Source organism: Cynocephalus volans, chromosome 1 (genome assembly GCF_027409185.1).
Source record: "Cynocephalus volans isolate mCynVol1 chromosome 1, mCynVol1.pri, whole genome shotgun sequence".
In the NCBI taxonomy this organism is placed as follows: domain Eukaryota; kingdom Metazoa; phylum Chordata; class Mammalia; order Dermoptera; family Cynocephalidae; genus Cynocephalus; species Cynocephalus volans.
Genome location: NC_084460.1, coordinates 23,840,363 through 23,847,492, shown reverse-complemented (window position 1 = coordinate 23,847,492; position 7,130 = coordinate 23,840,363).

The window sequence follows — 7,130 nt, the reverse complement described above, 5'->3', positions numbered from 1 at the left end:
TCAGAAACAGCTCTTCCAAGGCCCTCGGATTTCTCATTAAATCTTCCACATTTTACTTGGGTCCTTGGGAATTTAACATAGCGAGTTGAAATAAAAGCAAGGTGGCTTCTAAGAATTTGCTGGCAGTTGACAAAAAGCAAAACTTTGGGTCTGGGCTTCCTTCCTGAAGGGGAGGGACAGAGAGCACTGAAAGGGGAGGCCAGGAGCTCTTCACTTGGGAGTGTTGGGTGGCAGGCTCTGTGAATGTGACTGGCTGCCATCTCATCGTGTGGGACAAGCGTAACCCTGGTGGAATACATCTGATTCTGAATTTGTTCAGTTTTGAAGACTGGGAATAGGACACATAGTCAAAGCTAAGGCTGGGGCTGGATGGTAGGGGACTACCTGACGGGTGCCACACAGAGTTCTGTGCCTGATTCTGGTCTAGAGAGCTGGCAGAGGCTGGCTGGAGTTGTCCTCACCAGCAGGGTGAGGAGGAGTTGTGGGACAGGGTGCCTGGAAGAAGATGACAGCCTCATCCCATTTCAGGTCTTGGTGGTCCTCAGAAGGTCTACAAGAAGAATTCAGAGGTTCTAGAGCTCTATTAGAAGGAACATGGAAGGGCAAGAGTTGTGAGATCATCTTGGAGTTTCCTGTACCTGCTTATCAGATGCTTTAATCAGGAAGGGGTTGGGAGCATGTCCTGTTGGCAGGGACAAAGAGAAAAGGAGCTGTCTCTCTCTGAGCTGTCTCTCTGAAGGGAAGGTCTCATCAGTGGAGGGGCTCAGATAAAGCTCAGTACCACCCCAAGCACACCATGCGCACCCACGTCTCTGCATGGATGCCTCACGGACACCTCAGATTAAACGTGTTCTAAATTAGACTCACCACCTCTGACACTCAAATCCTTAACTTGCTCTTTCCCTTATGCCAATGGAACTACCATCCAGGCAGTTGCTGCAGCTAGAAACTTAACTCCTCCCTCTGGCTCATTCCCTATCCCAAATCTAGCCAGTCTCCAAATTGTGCTGATTCTGTTTGCCTACTTGACTTTGTAATCCAGACCTTCTTTCCATGGTCTGTACCTCAAGTCAGACCCTGATCATTCCTCACTCTGATTTCCATTCATACTCCAGTAGTGCCTTCTCCCAGTCTCTTGCCATGTGGATCTTCCTGAATGTGATCATTTTACTCTTTAAAAAAAAATTTTTTTTTTGATGGCTCATCAATGCTTTGAGTTAAGATCACAGCATACTTGGTTCTGTGGGGCTGGGCTCTTTCCTGTTTCTCCTCTCTTTCTCTCTCCTCTCTCTCTTTTTGGTGGTGGGGAGGGGCTCAAAATAGTTTATTTGGGAAGTGACCCTAGGAAGCATGATGAGGTGGTTGTTTCTTTTAAAAGGGATGCTTCTCTGAGACTGTGCCACATGGTACCATAGGATTTGTTTGGGCTACAAATGAATGAATGGGAATCAGGAGCTTTTGTACCTGAAATGATTCTCACACGAGCTTTGTGTTTTAGAATCTCATGCATGAGTAGAACGCTGTCCAGAGGGACATCCTCTCTCCAAATGGCTAGAACCTTCCCTAGCTGAATCCCAGTGTTTGGGAACTCAGACTCTCAGGCCTATCCCCACTGCATTTTTATCTGGAGTCTGTCCCCCTAAATCATCCTTAAGGGCTTCCTGGAGGATATGAATTTAAGGGAGTTTAAATGCCCTTTGGTTCAAGAATTATCTTCCATTCTTCATCATTCCTTACCTTGACTCGGCCTGTGGAAGTGGGGTCATCCTTCTCTATAGAAATGTTGGAGGGCTTTCTGAAACTGCCGTGTGTATGGCCCATCAATGCTCTCAGCTGAGGAATACGGTTAAAATATTTGGTTAAAATATTTGTCACAGATGGGAGAAGAAGTGGGAGGGCTGGTGGTGGCCCCTATTGTGATATGATGTGAATACTTCCTCCCACCTCCTGTTTCATCAACCATCCACTGAGCTCTCCTTGTTAAAACCAAGGCCCTGGCAGGCAGAGTGTGACTTCTAAAATGCAGAACCTTCCCCAGGGAGCAGTTTTGGAAGGAACTCTTACCTGGAAACCTAGTATCCGGGTTCAATCTGTGCACTTCCTCACTGTGTGGTCTTTGCCAGATCTTTGGGCCCAGTCGTCTCTTTTATCAAATGAGGCACATGGGGTTGCCTAAGTAGAGATTAAAGCAAGGGAACTCTTTCTTCAAGTGAAGTCTTCACAGAAACCCAATATAAACAAGCAGAAAGTTGTGGAAAAGCTTTGGCTGGATCAGAGACAAAATCTTGAATCTGACCCTCTGAACCTCCCTCTCATGCTGTGTTCTGGTCCCTGAGGCACCCCCCTGGCATTGTGGGCTCCAGGAGCCTTGTGGGCAAATTGCTGAACCAGTGAGCCCTGGAGATCCTGCCAGCCCTTGGCTTCTTTCAGTGGCATGGCTCCCAGTTTAAGATGAAGACCAAGGACCTGTATTTACCTCCTCTCCCTTATGAGACACTTTGAGCATGACAGTAAAGAGAATGGAGTGTTTCGTCTCACAACTGAGAAGTTAACTCCTAGGCTAACAAACCCTAGACTCTTGCCCCTAAAGAGAAGACAGGAAGGAACTTTACAAGAGGTCACAAAAGGATTGAGCAGTTTGTAAAGATGGTTCAGATTGGTTAGCATTTTCAAAGTCAAGATGCTGAATGGGAGACAGTGCTGATGGAGAAGGCGTTTATGACAGGTATATCCTGTTTTCAGGGACCAGCTGCTCAACTTCCAGTCCCCCTTCTCATCCTACCAAGCCTGGGCAACCTTTCTGCATTCATTCAACACACACAAGTTAACTAGGCACCAGCTATATGCCAGGAACTGTTCTGGGCACTGGGGATATAATACCGAATAAAGCAAAGCCCCTGACATCATGGGGCTCACATTCAAATGGCAGAAATTGCTACCAAAAGGGTTAGGAGGAGAGCCTATCCATTGCCACGGATGTTTTTTCTGCATTGATATCTGGGTCTTGGAGACTTTTCAATACAACCTTCAAAGAAAATCCAAATCCAAAGGAATTCTTTTCCAGTACCTCGCCACCCCAGAAGAGCAGTAGGGAGTGGAAAACCGAGCCTGAAAGGGAACAAATTCACGCATGTCATTGGGAAACTTGGCTACAGCTGCCACTTCCTAGAGTCATGAATATTCATTCTATTCTTCAGTCCTGGCCTGACCTTTAACCTTATTATGGCCTGAACCTAACTCTGGCCACACCCTGACCCATAACCCTGACTGGCTCGTAACCTAAGCCTTCCTGATCCTCTTAATTGCATCATTCTTCCCCAGATGCATGGGGTCAGCAAGGGCACTGGGTGAAGGGGTGAGGGCTCAGTGCCACCCTCTCCCACCTTCAGGACAGCAGAGTTTGGTGCTCAGGGCTGGCCACTTCTTAGTGGTCATGGGTTAGGGGGTACCTGGGGAAAGGATGTTGTTTCTGCAGGAAGGGGATACTGAGTAGTCTATCTTCCCAGTTTCATCCCTATGTCAACAGAGGCTGGAGGGAACTTGAGGCCGGTTATGGTTTGATTATTTATGCTAATATTTGTCTAAAATTAATGGAGTCAGAAATTAGTGACTATTTCTCCCCTTACAGTGGAGTTGGTAGAGGGCTACAGTGGAATGATATTCCTGTTCAGAGCCTGGCGAGCAGCCCACTGCTCTGGGGACTCTTGGGGTGGCTTTTTGCTTTGCAGCTGTGTTTGCTTCTGCTTCTAAGAGATATTCTTTTGTTTCTTTTTATTTTCTTCAGCATAGGAAACGAGTTAGGAAGGAGGATATTGGACAAAGTTGGAAAACCCACTAGAGTGGAAAACTCTCAGGGCAGAGATTAGTTGGGGTATGTTGAAACCTATAATAGGCAAGTCCCAAACTTCAGTGGCTTAGCACAAGAAAAACTATTTCTCATTTACTCAAAGTCTGTTGTGAATACACCTGGTTGAGCAGCTCACCTGGGAAGATCTCTTTCCTGGGGCAACTTAGGGATCCAGGCCCCTTCTAATATGTGACTCCAACTGTTCCCTGAAGATTTGGAATCCTCCAGAGCCTCAGAGACCTCTTATGGATCATGTACATTGGGCGCCCAAAGAACAAAGGGAGAGTATAGAGGTTTCCATGGACAGTTTAGGAGCCAAACACAACACTCGTGTCTAACTAAGCCCACAAGTCCCATGTCCTTACTTAGATTCAAGTGGGAAATGTGGTTTAGTCCAGTTTCCACGAATAGGGAAAGGGTTTGGTGACTGTCCAGCCTGTCTATGCTTGTAGGACAGCAAGTGTTCCAAAAAGATTCGATTTGGGTATTAGCTTGAAAATGCCTGATGGATTCATTGTGAAAAGAGTAGATAGATTGGCTGCTCTGAACCCCTAGCTAACACTCCACCCAGGCCCAGTGGACATTTTTGTGACTTTTCATGTAGCTATTTCTTCCAGACCAGACCCAATATGTACATTTCTAGCACAGCTTGCTAAAAAAGGGTTAGAATTGGGAATGCCATTTGGGAATGTGCTGGTGACAGTGACAATTCCAACTCACTCAGCTCTGGTAATGCTATAGGAGAATTAAGGTGAGTACTGGGGGCTCAGCTGGCATTGTTTTAACCTTCATGGAGTTTTAACCTTCATGGAGAGTAAGCAATCCCTCTCAATGGAATCCACCCCATGTCAACGGGAATCTCTTACCTTCCTTTATCAGTGCCTGAAATTCCACCCTTATAATGTCATCTGCTAGCGCTAAGAACTGGTGTGTTTCTTATGACATCAGAGTCATCTCTTAATAGAGGTGACATATAAGGTCACTATCTCCTGAAGCCCCTGAGATCTGATTACCCACTGTGGGATGGGGAACTGGGAGGAGTGGGGAAGTCATCCTGTGGGGATATTCTGTGGTGAGGGAGAGAAAGGTGAGAAAGTTGCAGGAATAAACTTTGCTAACCTGACAAATTCTCTGACCCCCACATAGAGCAGCAAATGCTAATGAAGGAGATTTCCTAACACAGAATTAAAATAGGCTGGTCCATTCAGAGGAAGTGGCCTATAATCAGCTTGAGAGGCCAGGCTGGGTTGCATGACTCCAATCCCAATTAGAGAGGCTGAGACAGCTCCTGCTGGGATGTCAGCCTCCCAGCTCACGAATAAGATGGCCCAAAGCCATTTTCCATTTCCTTTCTCTTAGGCCAAGACTCAATCTCTGGAGAAGACAGTGGAGAAAAGAGGACTTCCCTTGATAATGATTCCCTGAAGGAATGAAAGGATGGTGGAAGCAAAAAATCTCACTGTCCCAGGAAAAAATTAGGAACTTTCGTGTTCTCCACACCTTATACCTTGGGCTCCTACAATTCTCCCTTCCTCTTTTCTCTGTGGGTTAGTCACCCAGTCTCTCTGATCTTCTATTTTCCCATTTGTAAAACGGTGGTAATAACACTCCCATGGGGATTAAGTGTCTGCAAAAATCCCATTACCTCCTCTTTTGTGCCTCCATTGTCTTTGATATTCCTCTGTAGTGTTTTGTGATTCAATTGTTTACCTGTCCTACCTGGAGATAGAAAACTTCTTTGGTTTTTCAGTGATTGTGACTTATTTATCTTTTTATGCTCAGAAGCCAGTGAAGTACTGGGCTCTTGAAGCTGCTCAGTGAATATGCATTGTCAGTGGATGAAATCATAAATCAACAGATAAATAAATGAATGAATGAATGAAAGCATGAAGGACTGTGCACCTCTGAGTGTCACTGAGGGTTAGAGTGTATGTTTCTGTCCAGGGTGCCAGCCCTTCTGCAAGAGATGACTGGGGAGGGCTTTCTCACATTCCAGGGAGCCTGGTCTGTCTAGAGCAGGAGTGGGCACATTTCTCCCAGGAAAAAGAGCTTTGAGAGGTGCCAACAGGGAGCTGGATTACAGTGGTCCATGCCCCTGCTCCCAGTGGGGTGTGAACTGCCCGTGGAGTAGAAATTCTCACCCCTGTACACCATGAGTCCTACCTGGGAAGCGCTTCCTTGGAGCTATTCTTATTATTGGATATTAAGAGTTCTTTATATATTATGCATACAAGCCATTTATCAGATACGTGATTTACACATGTTTCTTCCAGTCTCTGGCTTGTCTTTTCATTGTCTTAACAGTATCTTTTGAGGAGCAGATGTTTTTAATTTTGATGAAGTTCAAATTATCAATTTTTCTTTTATGGATCATGAACTTGGTGTTCTACCTAATAAATCTTTGTCTAACCAAGGTCACAAAGGTTTTCTCCTATATTTTCTTCTCATTGGAAATAATGCAGGTAAGAATAAGTGAAGCAACATCTTTAAAGCACTGAAAGAAAAAAAGTGGCAACCTAGAATTTTATGCCTAGCAAAAATATATTTCCGACACATAGGCAAAATAAAGACTTTTCAAGATACAAAATAGCAAAAATAACTCATTATCAGACCCACACTAAAATAAATGTAATTGTCTAAACATCTTAATTAAAAGGCAGAAATTATCAGATTGGATTAAAAATGCTCAGTCCAAATAAAGGCAGAAAAAGAGGAAAGGGGGAACAAAGATGAGACGGGCCACATAGAAAACAAACAGCGAGATGACAGGTCTAAACTTAACTGCATAAACAATCATATAAAGTGTATCTTTTTCTATTCTTTTGCTTTAACCTATTTTTGTCTTTACAGGTAACATATATTTCTTGTAATCAGCGTATAGTGGGACCTGGTGTTATCCTTATCTTTGTTCCTCTACATGTAACACATCTTTTCTTTTCTTTTTCTTTTAACTTAGGCTGCTTTTAATATTTCTCTTTTACACTTTGCTGTGGATTGACTGTCCCCCCAAACTCACTGAAGCTTGAATTGTGGCCCCCAAGTTTTATGTATTAGAAACTTGGCTCTCACTGTGACTGTTGGGAAGGTGGGAAATCCTATTATGGTCATTGAAAGGTGGGGACTGTAGGACCGTGCCATAGTGAATGGATCAATAATGGTGGTCATGGGTGTAGTGCTGAGGGCTTTAAAAAGAGAGCATGTGAGAGCCACTCTCTCTGCTCTGTCATTTTCTGCCACGTGAGACCACTGCATTGCTGTAAAGCCACCACCAAAGAAAACCCTC